Source organism: Lasioglossum baleicum, chromosome 7, assembly GCF_051020765.1.
Source record: "Lasioglossum baleicum chromosome 7, iyLasBale1, whole genome shotgun sequence".
Classification (NCBI taxonomy): domain Eukaryota; kingdom Metazoa; phylum Arthropoda; class Insecta; order Hymenoptera; family Halictidae; genus Lasioglossum; species Lasioglossum baleicum.
The window spans coordinates 14,687,923-14,712,533 of record NC_134935.1 but is presented as its reverse complement, the minus strand read 5'-3'; the positions used below and the strand labels follow the sequence as shown (position 1 = coordinate 14,712,533).

General features: G+C 43.3%; 1 protein-coding gene and 1 long non-coding RNA gene across 2 annotated transcripts in view; one reads left to right on the top strand and one right to left on the bottom strand.

The window, feature by feature from the left end:
• Positions 1 to 24,611, top strand: part of LOC143210912 (unc-112-related protein) — a 65,850-nt gene that overhangs the window by 30,630 nt on the left and 10,609 nt on the right. The gene's annotated exons all lie outside the window — the stretch shown is intronic.
• LOC143210914 (uncharacterized) lies at positions 5,567 to 9,673 on the bottom strand. The gene is made up of 2 exons (XR_013009352.1): positions 7,888 to 9,673; positions 5,567 to 6,433 (listed from the first exon to the last, which is right to left on the bottom strand). It is a non-coding gene; the product is annotated as an uncharacterized LOC143210914 (long non-coding RNA).

Here is a 24,611-nt window from a genome sequence, read left to right as displayed (position 1 = left end):
TTAAAGTCCGAGCACAGAAGCCGAGTCCACAGTGCCTGTATCTGGGGAATCGCGCGGATTCGTTCGCCGGAAGTGCACCGCTAGGGAAAGGGAGGAAAGAGAGGTGACATCAGCGGAAGTCCGACGATACTCGCGAATGTACGGTGTTAAGGATGCGCGTCGGCGATAAGGCAACCGGAATCCTTGCTAAACGTGCTCGCGGAGATACGCGCAGCGCCGGGGTGTCCGCCGCGGAGTTTCCTCTTGGTATTCTATATTCTTTGCTACTGCCAGGAAACTAGCATGTACACTTTCACTTGTCTAGCTAGCGGAAGCCGCAGTCTCCTCTTCTAGTATTGCTCCCGTGGACAGATTTATTGCGCGAATATTCCGAGCTCGCGAAACGTCCGCGGTATTTTCACGGCTGCGATTATTCACGGAATGCTCGATACCCAGGCGCGTCGTAAACAAACCTCGACATTCTTACACCGACCGGGCCCGGATCGCTCGTAAAACCGTTCCATAATGTCCGCTCGTAGGTTACTGTGGTCTTCTTTTTTTCCGGTTCGGTCTCGAGGGGACGAAAGGACAACGTCGCTATCGCGATCGCCTCGCGACCTTTCCATAAAATCTGCCCTCCCCCGCGTCCCACGGAGATAAAAGCAGGCGGGACTGTGTTTCTGAGAGTGAGATATTGTTTTAGTGGAGCGATCGATGGGTATGGACTTGGGAATGGGTTTAATCTTGGGATTAAATTATTATGAACATTTGCAAAATTTGTTACTGTCTCAAACGTCCTATGAATCTATGATCGCCTAACATTCGTGTCTGTATACGACACCTATAATTTTTTTACTGTTCCAGTTAGTGCAATTGAAATATTAAAACTCAATTATTACAGTGACTCATTCCAATATTTTTATGCGCGTCGTTTCCCTCCGGATCGATGCGACGCGCCACTGTCTCCTCCTACGTAGTTTCGTTCCTCGTGGAATAAAGGAACAGAGTGTGTTCTAGGAGCCACCCCTGACAGAACATTTTCACCCCAACGGAAAATAATTGTAGTCCTCTTTCTCTCGAGGGAGAGAAAAAAGACGTAACTTTCCTAGTTCGATTGACGATTCGAAGAGGATCGGAGAGGATCGAAGAGTATCGAAGAGTATCGAAGAGGATCGGAGAGTATCGAATCGAGCAATTTGTTTCTTTCACCGGTGAAGAGGCCTGCGAGCGGAATGGTGGCGGAGACAAATTGCTGCGAGTGTTCGATTGCCCGTTGAACGCCGCAAGAACCGACTCCGCTCCCTCCAGCGTACACCAGAAATAGTTAATGCGGATGGAGACTATATATTTCTCCGCGCGTTTTCTCTGCACGCTCCGCGAGAAACTGGGCCTCTGGCGCTGCCGGGAAAATTAACCGTATAGTCGAGCACAGCTCTTGCTGTCTTACTCATTTTCCGGGTAAACGCGTCGCTCTCGGCTTCTGATCTTCCTCGTCATACCGGCACACTCACTGCCCGTCGGGTCCTTTGTCAGTTCCCTCCAGAAGCTGGTATATTCACGTACATAACTCCAACAAATGTGTTTATTGTCCAAATGTTACGAAAAGAGTTCCGCTAACAGTTTTAAACTTGGGGGAGCAAACACTCGGTTTTCGACATTTTTTCAAAGCGGAACTAGTGGACCTACGAATTTGAAATTTTACGGAGTTATTGGTACCGAAGACAAGTTTATGCAGGATTTTTTAAAAGTAAAAATATCGACCCGGTTCAAAATTACAACAATTCTAAGATAACATGATTGGGCTAGACGGGACATAGTCGATTCTGATGTCGCACTCGATCGACAGACGATCTTAATTTTTACAATATAATAATTCTACACATTGCTGGTATAATCTTAACTGGGATTACTTGTAAAAATACAGAGAATATTCCATGTTTACATAATTTTTTTTTGCTGAAAGGAATGTATACTCTTCATTCTGATAGCTTTTTAGATTTAATCTGCTGCAAAGGCTGCGCTCCCCTCCCACAAGCGTCACCATCAGCGACTCACCCTGCAGCGTATTGAAATCGAAAATATTTACAAACCGTCGCGATAGCACGAACGCAGTATTTTTTTTAGCGGCGTAAAACTGTCGCGCCGATATCGCGACATTCGCGTCGGCGTTTTCGTTCGGATTTCGTCGTGCGAATTGCCGTGTTTTCGCCGAGCTTGTGTTTCGCGGACTCGATTCGACGATACGCTCGTGATATCCTTCGCTGACGCACGGCTGTACGATTTTACTGGCCATTGCGAAATGCAAATCCGTGGCGCCAGTTTGCAGCGACGCCGGCCGATTGCGTCATCCGACGCTTCGGGAATTTTTGCTGGGTGTCGCCGAATTTGGAGCTCGATGCATTTTCTACGTTACGAGTCTTCCCGAGTGTTCGAAAATTTGAGGATCGAATATTCCGTCGGTGTGTTGGTTTAGGACAGTTTGGTTGGTGTAGGATAGCGATGCTACAGACCGGAAACGTCACGGGCATGTTGATTGCAGGGAATATATCAATCCGACGGTCGTTGGGCGCTCATTCATGGCTGCAGAAGCGCCAGACACGACCGGATATCATCGCCACCATGCATTAGAACCACTCGGCCCGGACACGGATGTTAAGAATGACTTAATTAGCCGGTCGACGTGCGGGCTAATGAGCTTTGCTTTGACCAGCCCCGCAAAAATATAACAGAAGGCACTTGTTACTGTCATTGACCTTTTACACTGGACACTATGAGGTGCCACTAAAAATTTCCAAAATTTGGAACTTGGTTGAAATTTTTAGAAAATTCTAGTTTCTCAGAAATCCATCGACATCATTTATACTGAGACCAAGAAGAAGATTAACGTTGATCTCGGAAAAGTAGATTGAAAACGGTAAAAGAAAATTGCTCTGTGAACTGAACTAGGCACTCAGATCAATTTTGATTCTCACAGCTTTCAAAACGATTAAAAAACATGGCCGATGCGGGACACTTCCGGCGCGCGTTTCGAGATGCATTCATTGTCGAACTATCAGAGCGAAGCGATGCACAGTGTTCCGCGATGCGTCCGAGTGTGTGCAGCCAGTCGGGAGAACGACAAAAAGCAGATTCCCCGACAATGGCCCGGGGCGACGAAACAATCGCGTCCCCCACTGTTCCTCGAGAAACCGAGGAAGTCGTGCATAATGAAACAAAACGAGGAGAAAGAGATCCCTCTCCGTCTCTCTCTCACTCTTCTTCTCTCTTTTTCTCGCACCACGCGTCGACGTCCCGGAAGTGCGAGAGCCGGTCGCGCCTCATTACCGCGAGCGTTTCCCGTGGAACGACTAATTGCAATCCTCTTCCTCTCCCCTCCCACCTGCTCGTCACTCACTCTCTTTTTCTCTCTCTCTCTCTCTTACTCGCTCTCCGTATCTCCTTTCGACCACTCTGTCTTCGAGTCGATGCTCGTTCGACGTTTCCTGCTCGTTTTCCTTTTCACCGAGCGCGAACGGGAACTTACACGGAAGCAATCTGCGCGCAATTAACGAGGCAGACCTGTAGAGTGTACTCGGCCAACGGTGAAATCGATTTGAGACGCGCGATCGCCGTTCTATGGGGTTCTAGATCCTTGGAGACTCGATTCAAGGGATCTGGGGGCTGCTGTTTAGTTGGGTGAGGGATGACAGGGTTTATGGGGCTACCCTAAATAAATGTATATTCGATCTACAACCCCTTCTTTCAATCTTATACGTCAGCAATTTTTTTAAACCTCTACAATGTTTTTGGCACTTCTAAAATGTCTTTTTACACCTCTGCAGTTTTTTTGGCTTTTGTTTTAATGATTGTAATCAGTGCTAAATAATTTTAGTTTCACCACCAGCCAGATACATATGTACATCATGATTTTTCGGCTGTAGAAATATTTCTTTTAGTAATCTGGGACACAAGACTTGCGTCAATATTGTCTCTAATATGTCATCATCGATTTTGGCTGGTCCTCCTAATAAACAGAGTCCATCCTTCAACCCAGAATCCACATCTGCAAACTTCGCGAACTATCGTTAACGTGCCCAGAGACAGTGTCTTTGCCAAACGCGTAACATTAATTTTACAGCTAAATTGCTTACTGGAGTTCGCGTAATAGGCAATACACCGTGAATATGTACCTTGGCATGCGACATCATCGCTGTGTTTCTTCTGCCAACAGACGGTCATTCAAGCGCTGCTACATTATACTCAGATGACAACATCAAAAATTTCGTCTAGCTAAAACAAGCCTGTTAAGCTACGTCCACACAAGTCAACATCAAGCTATCCGTATTATAGCAGGTTAGAATTCCAAAGAAATTTTGCCACACTGAAGACCAACTGAACATTGACTGCTTCGTTTATGTCCAGTAACGGCAAAGCTAATCAGGAAGTGATGTCCAACGAACGCAATCGGCGAGCTCCGCCAGATAGAAACGTCAGGCAGTATCCTCGCGTTTCATATTCTCCCGAATGGAATCCCCTGCGCAAACACACGTCGTTCCAGGTAGCATCAGCTCCGGGAAGCTGTCAGAGTCGAGGATTATGCAGAAACGACCTTCGCGAGATTTGCAGGAGCCCGGCGCTCATTCTGAAACGCAGAACGTGGCGTCGAGGAAGGATAACGTCATGCGATAATTTTGGTGTACGGCCGCTAGTATATGTTTCTGGTTCCTTTTCCCTAGGAGAACTGGGTCACGTATTTATAGAGGAGCGACGGGGGTTGCTGAACGGCGGGGATTGGCTGGAGAAAGCTATAATTGGAGGCGGCTGGTTATTCGCACCCGGCTTCTTTGCTGCAAGAGAACTGGCTGAGAATCGCGAATCCCGGAGCTACCCTCTCATCATCCTGCTTGGAAACCTTGCAGTCCTTCGGGACTGAAAGTCGGAATTGAAAATTAACATGATCATTGTGCAATTACTAAAACCACCATGCGAAGCACTTCCTTCCTCTTCGTGGGCGCTACTAATGGTCAGTGCTATGGGACACTGCTCTAAACCTAATGATGTCCTTCTAACTCATCGAAACGAGACTGTGGGACCAACGATCATGCAATCTTCTCGTATCCTGATAATTACTCCTCCATTCTGAAAGCCGGTTGTCCCTTCTTCTCACGGATCATGAAACAGTTGAGATGTCGCTTCCGTCACGTCGGAAGTTTAACGTCCTCGATCCTTTCTCCGATCGGCCATCGATCGTGAGGACGCCTCTGGCATGACAATTCGGCGCGGATGGGCCATTGTGTCATGGAAACGCGCCAGCCATTCACCGAGGAAAGGATTGCTGTGTCTCGGGCGAGTGATGGATAGAGTCTGCCGCTTTCCAATGGAATCGAAGGAAACGCATTAATCTCGGGGGTTCATATGGCGGGTGGAAAGCCGGAAACGCGGCCATTCACCGGGAATATTTCGGTTCCCGATAGACAATCATCTGTCTGGCCAACGAGCAGCTGAGCCAGTCAATAGTTCAGACTTCAAATCGTATAGCCAATAAATTTCCTTGTGGTGTAATTGACATAATAAACAATCTATGAAATATTCCATTTTAAGCTTGGTATTATATAAAATGATTAACGCTTCCACATTTTTATTATTTCCTTGGTTCTTTCGAGGTTGATATATTAATAAATATATTTAATATAAACTTGTGTAACAATGTTAAAAATTAATGAATTTAAAAAACAAAAATAGTACATTATAGCCCAAGTATTAAGCTGATTTGATATCATTTTTATGATTTTATATTATTTATATACAAATTTTTTTATTGAGATACTTTGATGGAGGGGACATTTTCGGGCCATTTATCTATTCAAACTCTTGCAGTGGCGTTAAAAATGAATGAATTTGAGAAACAGAAACAGTGCACTACAGCCCAAATAATTGAACGATATTTTCAATACATACAACATTTCGTTTCTTTAAGATGGTTTGGCGAGAGGTACTTTTTGCCACATTTAGACTACTCGGCCCCAGTGCGACGATCCTCATCGGGGTCGTTGTTCCGACATTTATTGTGCTCCCTCTCTCGCGTTCCTCGTCTCCTTTCCACCGTGTCTTCTTCTTTCTTCTCTTTTTCTCTCCCCTCTCTCCCTCTCTCTTTCTGTATCTGCGTGGAACCTCTGCCTCCGTTGTCGTCATCTGTGTAATTGCGTGTGCGAGCGTCATCCGCGGGATCATCGCCGGGCAGAGCTTTCGTTGCTGTCCCCTTTCTCGTCGCACCGCGGATTGCGGAATTCTAGAGTGGGCTGGCTACTTTCCTGACGATTTAGTGTATATGTAGTCGTGGTTCGAGCAACTATTCAACGTTTCGCTACCCGGAAGCATTACGAGTTTAAACAGCGGAGAATCCCTTACTGCTTGGGAGCTGAAAGCTGATGGGACGATGGAGCGAGTTGACTGTTTGTTATTGACCCTAGAGAACCTGCGAAGGAAAAATTTAAATACTTGAAGACAGCTTAACACATCTTCATCTTGGTAGAGATTGTTTAGTGTTGGGTGGTGTAGTTGATCAGCACATTTCAATTGAAAGAATAATTGATTTCTATCCGTTAAAGGAGGATCATTTGGAAAAATTGGAAATTTCCTTTTGTGATTATTACGTTATTATATCTTACACAAATTTTAAAAAAATTCTAGAGTATCAAATTTGCCAGAGTTGAATACGATTTTTACTTATTTTGGATCTACCAATGTCATTATCAATAAAAATAGAATTTTATTTGGAACCACCTTCTTGAGAGTCTACAATAAAATAAAATGCAACAACCCTAGGCAGCAAAAGCTCGAAACTTGCGATCAGGTAGCTCAGGAAATCACAGTGCGACCAACAAAGGAAGCCGACAACGGCGTCGTAACGAGCAATAAACGTCGGTGGCAATAGACAAAGTTGATGGGAAGAAGCTCGGTCAGACACCAGGCGAGAGTGACTCCGAGTGCTGCAGGGACGCGGATATCGATTTCGTTGGAGCTTTACGTGGGAGGGAGTATTATGCGGGTGTGTCGAACGAATTGAGCCAGTTTTTCAACGGGGAATCCATAGGGGCGCGCCGGAATTCGAACTACTCTTGTCCCTCTCTTTCATTCGAAGTTACGAATTACTGTTTCGAGCTAGATCTTTGATTTACGATCGTGAGTCCAACGCGACCGGGTCTCTCTCACGATTCATGTTGATAGCGGCTCTTTCGTAATTATTTTGATGGTCCCCGACCGAAGGCACTTCCGGCTTTTCTATCGGCTCACCTCGACCATGATTTGCACATAATGGGCCGCGGTTTTCTTGAGCTTTCCACCTACATGCGTTCTCCCGCGAATCGAAGGATGCGCGACACCCACGCGTCGATGATTGCAAAAGGTCAGAGAGCCTGATGTCTCATTTCGCGGGACCATTCTCTGCTTGTAAGGAAAAGAAACCGTGAGGACGGAACTAAATCGTGTTTCAACCCTCTGTCGGCGGTGGTCGGGTCTGTTTTAACCCCGTGTATAAAATTCGCCATTCAATTATTAGGTTGGCAACTAAGTTCGCGACCTCCACATTTTCTCATGCAAAGTCATTTATATATATGTTTTAAGCACGAGTATTTTATATCAAATTAATCGCAAAATTCAGGGCTTTCCAATGATATACAGTTTAAAAGGAATGGCCACTGAATGAGGTTATAAAAGTGATATTAAATTAAATTAAGTTAAAGAAAGACAAAGTTAAAACATTTATTCATAGATTTATTCAGTAACATATTTCTCATACTGTTCTTTTTGCCATTTTCGTAAGTTATTGAATAAGCCCATGAATAAATATCTTAATCTTATATTTTAATTTGAAAACGTCAACGTTCGTTGCAGTATGTTAGTTATAAACATGTTGAAAATTTCATGAACCAAGCACAGTTGCAGTGTCCGTTGTTCTCGATCGCAGTATTTCAATCTGCCTGGCCAGGAAGATCGGATCGCGAGTGTCCTGTTCCGGCTCTTCCTCCAGGATGAACACACCGCTATCGTGTATCGATCTCCGTGCAGATACGAGATATCGACCGAGGGAGTGTGCTCTGTCCTGACCCGATTCCGCGGTAAGCCGAACAAAGACGGTGGCCACCCGCACTTACGAAATTCCAGCGCAATCTTTGCTAGGATCACGGAGGAGCCCGCGGCTACCGTGTCCGCTGATTTGCTACCCCGCTACCTACACATACGTACAGGATTTTTCCTATATGATGGTACGATCGAAAATGAAGTGAATCTGGATTTTAAAAATCTGCTTACCTGAACTTCGTTTTCGAGAAAATATCCTCCAATTAAATCCTTTAAACGTCTTCGAGGCTGCAGGTCTCCATTAGTTATAATCATAACTGGGTATTTTATGCATTTATGCGAAAAATGAATACATCGTATATAAAACTGTAGATAGACAACAAGCACTTAATACTATCAATATATTATTATCGATTTGTTAAAATTATTAATTCAAGAAAAAAATTGTTATTTGGTTCCAGTACGTGGATGTAGAAAATATTTATTTTGCACGAACATCCGCAGTTTAGTTACAATTAATTTTTTTCTCTGGCGTCTCTCTACGAAGCATACCCTTTCTGACTCAAGAATTAAATCAGAATCACCCTGGAACTTCTTGACTCACATCTTCCTGCAAAAGCATCCCCTTTCTGGCTCTACAATTAAATGAAAACCGCCCTGGTATTTCGCTCGCGGTTCCACCGACGTAACGAGTAAATTCATATAGCAACCGAGCTTATTACGTTGTTGGAACCGGGCTGACGCGGTCGAACAGGAAAATCTAAATCGGTCTACGCGGCCGTCAAACCGAACGAAGACAGACATGAACGCCTGTATCGCCGGCGGCGATCGGCATGCAACCGATTCGAGTGTTACGAACCAACGCGGACCCGGATGACCGACATAGATACCCGCCGGGATCACGAGCATTTCTTAATCGTTGAAAACGCCGGCTGATAGAAACCGACCTCTGCGAGTGTCGATCGGCGCGACGGCGACGGTCACGTTTCGCTCGAACGACCGGGCGAAAATCGCGCTTACAACGTGGAGGAATTCGATCCCGCGAGATAACTCCGACGGATTGAAACGTCGACGAGGCGTTCCCGCAAAAACTGATTCCTTTCGGTCTTTTCCTACTAGGCGGCATTTGTTCGCCATTTTTATTTATCGTACAGTAGGTATCTAACTCATTAGAACAATGGCACATAAATCTGTTTGTTACCCTTGTGCCCGGAAATATTGTCCGTGGTGTTGTTAAAACGTTGAGCACCTGTCGGCCACTCTAAAAAGTCTTGCACAAATGAGGAGGTAAATGTTAAGGTACCATTTAAATACAGTCTGTCTCCCCCACTCTACCTTCCCCTTCTACGACGCTACTCCCCCACGTCTCCGCCGCGTCTCGGTCACGTGATGCATTCCGTATCTGTCGCACGTGTGTCACAATGTCACATGACTACTCCGGTACCTTTTCCCCCTCCATTCGAATCAGTTCACCTAATCTGACGACTCTGTATTCATCCTAACCTAGAAATTAACATTCGCATCAACATAAAAAATTATTCTCAGTGTATGTCAGGTTTCTTTTTTAGAAAAATACACATTGCAGTACGAGTTGCAAAATCTGTGCTCACATTTCCGGTAAAAGCAAGAGGGTAAATTCGCGAACGCAACAGGTGCTCGTTTGAAAATGTGTCGCAGAACGATGCTCCGCTACTTTGTTGAAGGAAAGACACGCGGTTGTGTCCCGATAAGAAGGGAAACGACCAGCGATCGTAACTGTCTCTCCGTCCATAAATGGGTGGCGTCTGCGTACATAAGATTGTCCGCCGTTTTTAGACAAACGGCACGAAAACGTCCTATATGGCCAGCAGCTTGGGAACGGTTCGTAATAAGTCGCTTTACGAAAACGCGTGTCCGCGGATGATGACGCACGAGCGACACGCTCGAGAAAGATCTCCCATCTTTCTCTGCAGCTCGCACCTACCTTGGTCTTCTTTCTTTCTTTCTGACGAACATTTCTCGGCAAACGAAAAGCCAGCAACGCGTGGCACATCGACGCAACCGCGCTACCTGTATGGACTTCCTCCGAGCGAATGAATGAATATGTATGCTGAATTTAATTAACGAGTCAAGGCCGTAACTGTTTCCGTTGCAAACGCCTGTGCGCTTGCGAGCCTCGCGTATTCGCTGCTTCGCGATACATGCTGCGGAACGGGTATCGGCGATAGGCTGGAAGATGGTTGAAGCGAAAATTCTTATTTTGATCCAAAAATAACTATATACCGATTCGAAATTTTGTTTAAATGGGACCACCGTGGTAGCATCCTCTACATTGTAAAGGCTGAAAGGCTGTTCCAAAAAGGACATTCAAATAATTCGAATTGTTTTGAAACGGAAAATTGTGTAGCATTTGTATTCTATTCCAAAAATAGCAATGTAAGGTTTTATCTCAAAGAATCAGGTTCAATAACATCAAAAAAAGGATCGATGCTAGATTCGAATGGATGTAGCCTGATCTAAGAGTCACAGTACAATTTGGGTTAGGAGGGGGGGGGGGGGGCATTTTAAGAATTTGTTCCGGTATAATAATCGCGAGGAGAGAAAATTATTGGGAATTCGAGGTCGCCGACGGCAAAAGTCGATCGAAAGAAGGAGGACACCGCGTGGCCGCGATAGGCGATACGCGATCATGCGAGTGCACGCGAGCCGCGTGCACAATTACACGGTCGCGTACACGCCCCCAGAACTCTCAGATAAGCCCTAATCTCGCGAGCTATTCGGAGCATGGCCACACTTGAAATTCGAGGTCTATTTGGGCGAACGATGCTGCCTGCTTCTAGTCTTCCGTGAAACCAATGGCCTGTTCTCTCTCTTGAGACAGAGAGAAGCTGAAGAAGGTAACATCTCGAAGCGTATTATGTTAATCGTGACCTCGTGTGTGTCGCGTACCAGTTGCGTGCCTCGAACGCATCCTAATAATCCTAACAATATTCAATGTTTAACAATGTCGCACGTGCTCCGTGTCCCGGCTACCGGCTATTTGCAGCCGCGTGACATTTGCGGCGAAATACCGGCACGTCGCGAACGATTATTATGCTGGAAATGTAAATTAGGTAGTGGTAACTAGGTCCGTCTGTTGATTAGAAGAATTTATCTGCTAATTGCACTGTGACTCTTATCTTTCGTCGCACATTTACTGTATGCTGATATATTACAGTAGAGTTAGGAGTAAAACCGATCACACACACTTTAAATCAGAATAACTTTTTTATGAGTGGACCTAACGGCTTCAATTTCCCTGTAAAGCTAGAAGTATTAGTTTAGTAAGTAATGTCTAAAAAGTATGTTGAAAAAATGAATTTGGTCGGAATTGTAAAGATCAATAGTAAACATTCATTTTTACGACTTTTTTAGCTGGGCCAATAACGACAATTTAGAAGATTATATACGCTCTGAAAGTTTCATTGAAATTGGTCAATTGGTTTACGAGTTATAAACGATCGAAAGTGGTAAAAAGGCAGAAAATCTTGAAAAATTTCAATTTTTACCACTTTTGATCCTTGATAACTCGTAAAAAAATTAACCAATTCCAATGAAATTTTCAGAGCATATATAATTTATACGAGTTGACCAAATACACGTTTTAAATTGTCGTTATTGGCCCAGCTAAAAAAATCGTAAAAATCAATTTTCACCATTGTTTTTCACAATTCCAAATGCATTTTTTCAAGATATTTTTTAGACGTCATTTACTATACTAATTCTTCTAGCTTTACAGGGAAATAGAAGTCGTTTGGTCCATTCATAAAAAAGTTATTCTGATTTAAAGTGTGTGTGATCGGTTTTGCTCCTAACTGTATATATTTTAGTATATTATAATATATTCTAGTGTACAATAGTGTATTCTAGTATATTATGCATTAGTCTAGTGTATTCTAGTGCTATAGTATATGATAGTGTGTTATAGTATATTCTAATATGTATTACAATTATATTACTAGTATAACGTAATATGTATAGTCTAGTATATTATACTACAGTGTATGTATGATACAGTGTATGTATTGTGCTATATTCTAGTGTATTATCAACCCTACCAAACCTATCTTTCCCATTCCAGAGTTTCCCAAAGCGTAATTGTAAAATTCCGGAACAATTGAAAGTTGTCGCTCCTAATTACGCGCGAAAGAGCTTGTTGGTTCAATTCCATCAATTCCCAGTGTCATCGGGATCGCGAGCATTGCAATATACGAAAAAGATAAATTAACGTTTATTATCTCCGCGTAAAAACGGAGCTGTGCAGCTCCCATCTCCGGCATGAGGAAGGGCTCGTTGCTCCCGGTGAAATTGCATAACGCTGCAATTGCGCCGACACCGAGAGCCGCGTAACGACCGCATTAAATCAGTCCCTTTATTCCGGGTGCATCTTCTCACGGATCATCTAACTGTTTCACTCTCCCGCGGCGAAGAACACCGACGACCTCTACCTTGCTCGTGGGATCTTTAATGCCTAATTATCCCACAGACACGCTGATAGGGAACAATCGGCCCTGGGAAAACAATGGAAACATAGAAAAAGGATTTCCATACGCGTGCCGATCTAGGTTGTTGCTTCTCCAACCTTTTCTCCTGGTAATTGCTCGTGGCTTTCGCGGATTGGGCTCGTTAGGGCAAGTTCCCACACTGGAACTCGTTCGCATAATCGTGGTTCCAGTATATCGTGGATTAAACAAGTAAACACAATCCAAATTGTGTCGTGTTTGGTATAATTTTAATCAGAAAAACGTCCCCGATATCTTGACAAGTGGTTCATGAAAAAATAATTAAAAACAAAAGAGATGAAAGAACAGTGTTTGTACGCGATCTAAGAGAATCTTCGGTCCCGAATTTTTCACGTACCTCAGGCCACGACTATGAACATTAACAGGGTTAAAATGTGAAGATATATATTTGTGTAATAACCCCATTAATCACAGTTATCAGCGCAAAGTACAAACGCATTCCAGAGGCAACGGAAACGGTTCTGTGTCACGCGAGAGGCGAACGATCTTCACGATCGCCGGTTCTGGATCGGCTGGCTGGCCACGCGAACAGATTAAGTCCAGTTAGAGGCGTAAACTGTTTGAGTCATTGCTTATTTTAGAACAATTAAGGGCCGGCGATGGTCGTCGAGGCGTTTCGGGCGCGTGAACCATGACGAAAACTAAAGCGTTCGGCGGCGGCGCGGCGACTGCACTTGCCGGGCGAACGAGTTGCATAATCGAGCGAGCATGGTTTCTCGTGGATCATTATGCTAGTCGGAATTCGATCGGAGGGGGCCCCCTCGGAAAAGTCGATTAGCGGGCACGAGACACCCGGCGCTGGACAACGGACACCAAATGGAACGCAACAGGTACAAGCCCAGCGATTTGCATAGCTCGGCCTGCATCGACTTGCATAGCTATGAGTGCATTGTGATCGGGCAAATGAATGCACTGGGCCTTGCAACCTGAAATCGAAAGAATTGCTGACGAACCTTCTGAAACCAATTTATTTCCAAATTAATTAACCAAGTGATTATTATATATTGTTAAACATATAGAAATTAGAACTTGTACAATATGCTCATTAGTTAGATCCGACCGCAAGCACTAATCATGGTTTAGTCCAGCATTTTCTCTTTTTGGAATATTTCTTTTTCCTTATTAAGTACATTATACAACAATTGCAGCAAACTTTGGCGCATCTATTCTCTTCACGAGTATTCTTATAACTAGACTGCGGATCTTTATGAAAAATTAGAAATGTTTGCATTGATTGCAAGAAACAGGAGCCAAATAAAAATTCCATTGTTCTTTTAATTATCTTATCAAGGTGAAACTAATACACTGGTGGCCATCTTTCTAATACGTCCACAATTTTAAGTTGTACGTACCCATTTCTGTCATAAATGCATAAAATCCGCAGTAACTATCGAAACTCGTCTGAGAGCTACACTCGTGAAATTCAAATGCTCTTCAATTTTCTCCGAGAGCAAATACTTCTTGAGGAACTCTCAAATGGGCACGCAAATTGGGAGTACTCTCGAAAGCAACTATCGACAGAAACTCTCAGATGGACACGTACCTTTAGAACCACCGTGTACAAATACTACTTCTTCAATGATTTTATAAAGTCAGGAGTCAAGTCTGGAAGAAATCATTAATGATCCTAGTTGTAAGTGTAATTATAACTCGGAGGACTTAGATCATGTTCTATGGCAGTGTCGTCTATGTGATTCCCAAAGAATTAAATTAGTAAATAAGCTGCGCAAAATTAAGTTTTTCTATCATTAAAATCGGACATTTTCTTTACGGAACCCAATGTTAAAGTCTGCGAATTTATCTTCCAGTTTTTAAACGACTGCAATCTACATCTCTAGCGATTATTAAAACTGTCATTGTACACTAACTGTAAGCCTAATTAATAATTACTGTAAAAGCCGAAATAAACCTATAATAGGTTTCAGTGGCTCAATAAAAAAAAAGTCTGGAAGAAGATAATTCATTTACGTTCTCCGCAAGAGTTATTCGGCATAAAGGCAACAGTTCCTAACAGTTCTTAACAGTTTTGACACCATATACAGAACTGGTATCGAATGTCCCAACCTCGGTGCAGCTCTTAAACGACGATCAGCCGCCGTGAAAATCGTTACGATCCGCTTCATTCGTTTCACACCGACTCTCTCTTTCTCTCGGCTCCATTCTGCTAAGCTCGCCACCGCTCCCGGCCATTGAACTGTCTTTTCGTGGAACTCGATGGCTCTCCGTGCTCTACGGACCCGATCTACTTGAACCTTTTGAAGTTTTCGAGTGAGCACTGATATCCCGAAAACTCTTGAACCGCTTCTAATATCATTCTCCGTTTAGAAGCGGAAGAATCGCAGTGAGAAGCCACGAGGTAACACCGAACTTATATTTATTGTCGTTCAGAACTGCAGATTATGGAGTGCCTCGGGCTTTCGTTGGCAGCTCGAAGGGTGAGAAGGGTTGGAAATCAAAAGTGCAGGGGTTGGACAGGGTGGATTGCACCCTTGCTGGAATCTGGATCTGCGGTTGAGGTATTAACTTCGTTTGAGGGTGGTTTTCTCTGACGACGCCCGATTTTGGAACTTTTTAGAGCGAAGCTTTTGATGTGGGATTTTTTGGATGCTTTTATTTGTGCTTTAGCTGGAGCCAGGCATTTTTTGACTGATCAGTAAACTGCGGATTTTATGCATTTATGACAAAAATGAGGTGTAATTTAAAATAGCAACAATATTAGAAAAACTCAAACATACTGTTATATTACTCTCAACCTGCTAAACGTAATAGGGAAGAAAATAAATTTCTATTTCACTCCACAGATTGTTGCAATTCAGGTAAGACATTTTTATTTTGCATAAAAATCCGCAGTCTACTAATGAGTATATTTTTACAGTAATAATAAATACAGGAATTTTATGCAGTAGAAGAATTGCAAGAATTTAAAACGTTCATGTAATATTTACAAGTTGTTAGGATCATTAAAGAAACTTTTAAATGTTTCTTGCAATCGATATAAACAATTTTGTATGTTGCGTAATGATCCGCAGTCCGTGATGACGTCGTCCTAAGAGAGTTAAATTATTTAAAATCCTTGCAATTTTAACTCAATCCACACAAACATATTCTAGCCCACCCCTAATCTAAACACATTACCCACCATCAATCTGATACCTTAAACAAAGTTAGGACCTAGTTAGAGCCCAGTTGCAGCTCAGTCGGAGCCCCGTTAGACTCAGACACCCTCTGTAAAGCGGCGTCTGAATTTAATAGTGGCTCGGTTCCCCCGAGGAACGAGTTTCAGTTACCGCCCGATAATATCATCCAGGGCGAGGTTCTCGTTAACAAAATCCAGTGGGAAAGAGAGAGACAGAGAGAGAAAATACACTCTCCCCCGCAAGGGACCCAGTCTCTCCCGCTTTGATTTCACGGCATTCGTCTCGAGATCTGGTGGAAGAAGCGGCGGCACATTTAATCGGCCGAGAAATCAAAGGGGCGTCAGCACGGGGCCGGTTCCCGCAGTTTTCGCTTGCTCCTCTTTGTACAGTGCTCGAGGGTTGGCCTCGACAATGCTCCAGCTCGAAAACAGGGGAAACAAGGGGGTGGAAAGATGCGAGGACTAGCTGAGAATCTGAGGGGGTTGTTCGGCGACGTTCTCGTGCGTGATACTCTCAGGCACGGAGGCCTGCGCCTGGTCTTCCGGTTTCCGTTTCCCCCGGGATCATTTTCTTCGCTGCCTCTTATCATTCGTCACTTCATCCACCCTCCTTCGAAAATGACGGCACGAATATAATCGTGTGTGTATAACTATCAAAATCACAAACAGTAACAATTAATCTTGAAATTTTGTATATTCGCCACTAGAGTGTGGATTTTCATGCAAAATAAATGTCCAATTATCCAATAAAAATAATAATTTATATCTAAATTATATCTAAATACAGGCGCCTGGTAATAAATAGTTGATATATTTTATTTTCTCCACAAAAAAAGTTTATTTTCTGTACACAACCCTCATTTTCTGCGACCTTTCATGTCGAAGAAGCGTCTTCATATTTTTCGCAAGGATGCGCGATCGTTTAGCACTGTACATTTTCGATGAAGGGTTGAAACCACCCCTAACTCGACGAAAACCGACGTCCTTCGGGAGTCCCTTTTGCTGCGTCCCTCCGAATGGCCCACATTTCTGCGCACAATTGCGAGTCAGGGGGTGGCAGAGTTCCTGGAACCCCTAGGTTTTTCACGCAGGAACTCCTGGAAAAGGGGGGTGGGCTTTTTCAGCGACGTACGTCGGTCGCCATTGTCGTCCGCGTTCCCATTATTATATCATAATATTGTATCGCGACTTCCGTCGATCGTTTGTCCCCTTTTAAAGGGGTGTCGGGTACGCAGCCACGTGCGACGTTTTCACCCCCTCCTTGCAACCCCCTCGTGTCACCAGGTCCTCTGTGGCCCGGGCTATGAGCAGCGGTTGTTGTAAACTCTCCGGTGAAAAGGTCTTACCCTACCAAAGCGTTTACATAGCGCGCACGTGGCCACGATGCTTTTCAATGTTTACGCGTTTATTAGGCGAACGGGATAATTCTGTCGTTGCAGTGTTTTAAGAGGAAACATCGCAACGGAGTTGATCTAACCGCGAGGGGTTCATCTAGTAACCCGGAACTTAATTTTGATGAACTTTAGGACTGAAAATGAAATGTTGACTCCGTAATCTCGATCAGAAAATGCTTATTTAGTGGCATAACTCTTTTGTTTTTCATTATTTTTGTATGAAATTGTTGCTTGACATATGCGTCGCATTAATCTGATTGGAATGATACGCAACACGATACAGTTTGGATTGTAACTACCCGTTTAATGCACGAATTAGTAGAACGTCTATTATCCGAACTGGTAACACATGAACACAGACAAATAAAAAAAAATTCCTTTTTACAGAAGAAAATCGTGGAGTCTCTAAATATTGTGTACTACGATTTTAAATAGTAAAGTGTACCAGATTTTAATTTGTGGCTGTCTATAAACAAACTATAATATATTACAATTAATAAATAGAAAAAGAGTGTTCGTACAAAGTATAAGTGGCACTTCGATCCTAAAGTTTTTATTATATGTAGACATTATTGTGTTTGTTGTTCAAGGTCCTTGAATTGGACGGTTGTAGTGGTGGGAGGGTGCAAGGATGATTGTCACGAGACAATGTTCGTTTTACAGCCCGGTACACGGGGTCAGTACGAATTGCTTGGTCAGCTGTTGACACTGTTCGCCGTGCTCAGGATCAACGGTCTCGCATGGCGGAGAGGCTCGGCTTGATATGCAACGAGCGACGATAATGAGCCTTGTACGAGCGTGCTCGGTCGCGTGTATGCACATACGCGCGGCGTACATAAGCAACCTCGTCGCGACGATCGTTTCAGGTCGTCGCCGAGGTACTCGATGCAAGGGACATCGGGGGAATCGTAAACTCGGCCCAGATTCGCCGCTGCACTTTCGAAAAACTGATAACGAGAGATTCAATCCTCTTCACTTACACATTTCATCTTTCATCTTGTATTTTGTATATACAATGAACACGTGCGCGTTTTTTGTCAATACAAATAACAATTAACATTATTATTTTACATAACTCATTTAGACTTGCGCAAATACAATAAATAATTATTTTTGCTTTTTATTTCAATATCCAAATAACAAATAACTTGTTATTTAAATTTTTATTTAAATACTTGTTTATGTAAATAAATTTATTTATTGCCCAACACTGCTTACACTACGCACATTTCTACATCGCCGAATAAAACTTCTTTCATTTCCCCTTGACAGAGTGAAATTGCTTCCCGCGAGCTTAACAAAATGCTGATTCTTCGATACCGATCATTTTCGAACCATAAGTCCACGGATCGAGCCGCAATTAGGGAAAGCACGTGCTTAAGCGGGTCCCCCGTTTAAGGATTCTACAAAGCGGCGGGCAATTTGAATAATTAGGCGGGGATCGCATTGATATTGCGCGCGGCACCTGCGCCCGCTCCGAGGAATGCTTCGTAAACGGTCCGCGTGAAATCCGCGTCGTCGCCAGCCAGTGAACCCAGCCGAAATTGCGGCCTCTCGGTCATTAAGCCTACTTCTTAGTCGAAAATTTATCGCCGTGCTGCGACGTGAAAAAAGAGGGAATCCTTTTACCCGAAGAATCCGTGACCGCGTCGTCGCAGATGAGCCTCCCTCGTCGACGAACACAACCGATCTTCGAACCCGGGTAATCCGGCGCGGGATCTCGTTCACCGTTCCCCTGATTGCCTTTAATTTGTTCTCCGCCCTCGGGAACTACCAGAGACGCTCACTCGATCCTCCAATCGCTCGTAATTAAATCCCGTTTGCATTTTGATCGAACGCTACCTCATCCTCTCTGTCTCCTGATCGAGCCGGCTCACTTTGTCGGCGCTTTTTTCATCAGGTTTATGCTTTCGTCAGGATTTTTTCCATAATCTTTTTCTTCATTACTAGACTGCGAATTTGTATCCATGACAAAAACGAGTAAGTACGGGAATATAGTGAGGTGAGCGTATCGTTGAGGAAATCTATTCTCTCGTCACCGCTCCATTATAAACAGTCGCATTTAATTACATTGATTTGATTTTGTCCGCGATGTTCACCACGCCGCTATTCTCTCGTTCTTCACCGCTACACTGTATCTGTACCCTAAGAGAAACATGAAACCTACACTAACCTATCTACGTCCACTTTACAATACAATGTAAGTACACTTCGTGAGAAGTAATCGTCTTTCAAAATCATAGAGCATTAGTCAAATGTTTTCCCAGATGTATCGGACCCTACTTCACTTTAATACAAAAAGATAATAATACAAAATACAAAAATAAGGACATATAAAATCGACAAAAATTTCCGAAGCCACGTTCAGACCAGTGAACGTCGAAGCAAGGTGTTTCTACTAAGTTTCACAGAAAATCTCGAAACTCTTTATTCTTGACAGCAACTTGTTCTGATCAAACATGCAGCGAACGAAGTGGCATTCCTGTTTCTCTGTGGAATCTCCACGGAATGCCGTCCCAGGCGTCGAAATCCCCGAAACACGCGTGTTTCTTTGGAATTCTTCCGGCGTGTTCTCGATTTACATCCGCCCCGAGTATTTACACCAGACTGCAGACGGGTTCTTCACCGAAATAGATATTGTCAGGAGTCCGTCAGAAACCGTCCGTCCGGTTTCTGTTCCGTCATCATGCTCCCCCCCGTTATTATGCCAGAGAAAATGTTACCCTAACGTTGCATCGTCGTCGTTGCGCGAACGGAAACCACACGCGCTTGTCCGTTCTTTCTCTTTCTTCCTCTGCCATTCTCGCGGCAGTCGATGTCACTTTTTAGAATGGCTGCCGGTTCGACGGTATAAATAGCGACTCTCGGTGGCAAATATCGCGGCCGTTGGCTTCTGGGATCGCGAGAACACCAGACGCGAAACGTCTGGCCCTTCCTGCGCACCGACTTCTCGAAATAAAGTGCATACTTGCGGCTTAAGGGTTGAGGTTCCGGAATTTTGTTTCTTGGGGGCTGGAAGACTGCTCGGAAAAGGTTACTAGGTTCAAAGAGAGTACCTCGTAATTTTTTTATTTAAATATATTTATTATTTGCAAAATGGTTGAATTCTTAGAGGTCTTTTTACTAAAGCGGTGTACATTGATGTTGGATATGATTTATAGACAAAGTGATTTTTGGGAATTTTTTTCTCGGGAACGGGAAAACTTTGCTCAAAAAGTATCATCACATTTAAAAGAGCGTGCTTTAGCGAGTATCTCATAATTTTTTTATTGAATAATATTTGTCAATTACAGAATTATGGTTGATCTTCCGGAGGTCCTGTTAGAAAGAGCCATCTTCTGGTGATCAGTCATATTGTTCGATTATTAATTCTCAAATGTTATTTAGACATGTTGGCTACAACACATTGGATAGTAAAATATATAAATAAATAATCTGAAATGCAAAATCTTGGATATTTCATGTAGATTTTATTTAGGAAAATTAACAAGATTGAATATCAGGTTCTCACAGTTCGCCTCCCACAGAGCGTTTCGCAGCCTGTTAATGAACGTTTCCTCAACCGATTCGTCTTTTACGACCAGACAGCAACAACTCGTGCCGTCTGTTTTCGGGCTCGGTATTGCAAAAGCGTTTCCGGTCTCGGCAACAAAACGACACGAAGGCATCGTTATGCTCGTTAGTGTGTCACCGTGCCACTCCTAGCGGTACATCGAGCTAACCCACCATCGGGATACTCGTTGTTATGCAAAGAACATTTTCCCGTCGACGAATCGACAGGACGCGGTTCCTCCGCTTGGCTGACCCCTCGCTCTTTCAAAACTCTTCGCTCGTTGCACTTTCCGACGTCGAACTTCCTGCAAGGATGAGCTGCATGCCTCGCTAAATGCCATCTCGCAGCGGTCACTGATCTCCGTTGACCGATCTAAATATCGCGACCCAACGTTTTACCTGTTATGTGAGTCCTGTAATCGCCAACAGCCGTACATGAAGTAGATAACGAACGAGAAAAAAAAGCTGCGACATGATTTCCTCGCGGTAAACAGGTGTTTGAGGCGATTATGCAATCTCGGTGGATTATTATCATCGTTCACAAACGGTAATAACATGTATCCCGTAAATTTAAAAACTCCATTAGGGTAGAAGAAAATTGTACAAGTCTTGTTAGAGTCGAATAAAATGTAACAGAAAATTTATCTAAATAAACAAGTTACTAAAACATTGTTGAGGTTGGTAACCTGTGTATAACTCGATGGTTACGTTAAACAAAATCATTGATCAGACAAAATCTTGTTTGAGCTCCGGAAAAGTTTAAAGTGTATATAGAATATCTATTTAAATAAAGAAGAGTTAACAAAAAATTGCTGAGTCTGATGACTTGGGTATGATTTAATAATTATACTTGAATAAAATAATTATATAAAAATAGTTACGTATAGACTGTGGATGTTAAAAATCCACGAAGGTATAAACCCATCGAAGCCACTTTCTAATCAGCCAGGGAATATTTAATGAGAAGAAGGAACATTCACGTAAAGAAAACATAGTGAAGGAAAATGCTGAAGGAAACGGTGAACACCTGAGGCAAGCGAGAAATCATCAACGACAGATTACCTCACCGTGGAGGATTCCTCGAGTCCTCTCGCGTTGTTACCCAACGCGATTTGCATAAGAGCCTCGGATGCAACCGGTGCACCGTGTGCATCCGATCAGGCATTTCGCTCCTCTCGGACAAAAGTCCGCGTCGCAGATGGAACGACGTCGCGTCGCAGCGTCTGCCTCGCAGGAGTCGTAACGGGAGACAATGCATACTAAACGCGTCGTGGGCAGCTGTACTAGCCCATAACTGTGGACTGTATGCAATTTACGGCGAACACGATGTTGCGGGCTCTAATAGAGCAGGAGTTGATCTTAAACCTTGACAGTTGCACTGCGTATGAAGTCCCTCAATCATTTCGTGCAGAAAAATTATTAAATTGAAGGCTTACATACTCAGAATAAATATAGACGGCCCGAAATAATTTATAATTTTCTCCAACAATGTTCCGTAAGAATTTAATAACAATGTAACGCTTATGTAATGTATTGTACTTGCTAAATAAACCATTCACCAATATTCAGAATAAAAATTGTTTGCATGAATTGCAAGGCACAGGACCCAGCTAGAAATTCGTTTTCTTGTTTCACATTATAATTCTTTAATGACGTGAAAAATTATCTCTGAAAGTGATTTTCATAAAATTAATTGTTTATATAAAATTGAAAAGTCCATTTACTCCTATTCAAATTTAATAATTGTAGTTGTGAGACTAATATATTGATGTTCTCCTAAAATTCGCGAAATATTTATAGCGCGCAGCTGCACAATCGTGGTCTCTACTCCCGTAGGAGCATTCTCCTCTCTCTCTCTCTCTCTCTCTTGTTTGCCAGTAAACGTTGTAACGTAACGGTGCGTAAAATCCGCGGCACGTCGGGTCACCGTCGGAAAAAATTATTCTATTAACGGTACATCCGCGTCGTCCTTCGAATTCGCATACTTGAGAACGTGCAGCTAATGCGTTTTCGCGGTATCCTCCTGGCCTATAAAATGTCCGAACGTAATTGCACTTGGGGGCACGAGTCGATAATGCAATTGCAATAATACAGATCTACGTGTGAATCCCTGTATTCATTGTTATACAAGAATTTAAAAAAATATCCTTACATTATTTCCAATTTATGAAAAATATTAACAGAAAAAACAACTTTTAATTTGATCAATTAATTTTCATATTTATTCGATTAATAAATGTCAAGAGTATCCTCCTTCGACAGTAAAATGTCACAAAGTGGGAGAAGGTTAGAGAGTCACCGCAGTCGCATCATCGCCGGACAGTAACGCACTTGTAAATCATAAAACGCAGATTACAATTAATCTACTGGCGCCTTTAATATTTAATATAGGCAATGACATTGATAGGGTGAGAACGTAAGTTTCCATGAACTTCTAGGATTTATCAAGAAACAAAGCGTTTGTTCTATCATAATTCTTAAAATTCTTCAAGATCTTTTACCAATCCGTATCCGCTCCTGCACAAATTTTAATTTTAATTTAATTCAGTCTACTTAATAAAGTCCTGAAGATCTTAATAAAATAAGTGGTTTCTTTCTGGTGATTTATTTCCCAGTTTTCTCATTTTCGAAACACATCGCAAGCACGTGAAGCCCTAATTAAACAACAAATGTCTTTCACACAAACGACAAGCGACCCCCTCAAAATCGAAAGAATCCTGACATATAAGAATGACCGTCCATCATTCGTGCTACCGCACAGGGTAGTCCGAAGAATTCTTCACACACCCCCAACGACTACACACACATCGCTATCCTCCACCAGCCACCATGTGTTCGTCCTAATAGACTGTCAAAGCTGTAAAGCCGACATGGATTTTCGGAGTCGTTAAATCGAGCGAACTCGACGCGGCACAGCTGTGAAAATTTGTTTTTCAGCGGCTCGTTCCGCGTCTCCCTCTTTCTCTCACTCTTTGTGCTTCTGTTTCCCCGGACCTGCACAAACGGACCGGTTTTCACTGGTTTCGAGAGAGAGAGAGAGAAAGCGGAGGGATGAAACCCTTGAGCCAGCCGACACCCTTGTCGACGTCTTCGCACAAGGGTTGTCTCTGCCGGCTGCCGAGCCAGAGAGTGGGCCACTCTTGCGAAAGAATGGACACGGAAAGGGGGTTGACGGGGGTGCGAAACTCGACGAACGCGTGTACCAATCTTCACTATGCTTGGCTCGCTCCAGAAAAGTCTGCAAACAATTCGAAATCCACGCGACAACACCCCTTTCACACGAAACCTGCTTTCACACTTGTTTCTGATTTACACGGATTTTTGTTGCTGTTACCTAAACTGTTCTATAATTTATTTTTCAACACCTTGTCTTTTAACATCTTTCCCAAACGATTTCATATCGATAACATCCTTTTTAAAAGAAGCGACCCTTCACACGTTTTTCTAAATTTTCCTGAGTATCTTGAAGCCTGAAAAATAATCTCAATCTTTTTCTATTATAAATATCCACTCAATCCTAAAGGTGATCGACAATTTTTTATTTGAAGCAAAGTCTACCAATCTACTACGAAAAACAACAAAAACAAGTTTTAATAAGACCGAACATTTCTTTACACCCACCTAATGAAGATCCTCATCCCCAAAACATGGCAAGAAGGGAAAGTGTACAAGCAACCAACAACAGCACACGTGCGTCCCAGAAATTCGAAAGGTGGTGCAGCATCAGTTTCTAAGGCGTCGGGCATTGTGAGTGGCAACAGAATCGCGTTTAGCAAGCTGCGACAAGCTCCTCGCGCGAGTAGAAAGAATCGAAGGGTAGAGAAAGGAGGTGAAGGGCCTTCGTACACTCGACTCGGGAGGAGGAAGAAAGAAGGGCGTGTTGCAGGGGTGGTCGCGGGTCCTCGCCTCTAGAGGAAGAATGTCCGAGGAAGTCTTTTGAAGCGCGAGCTG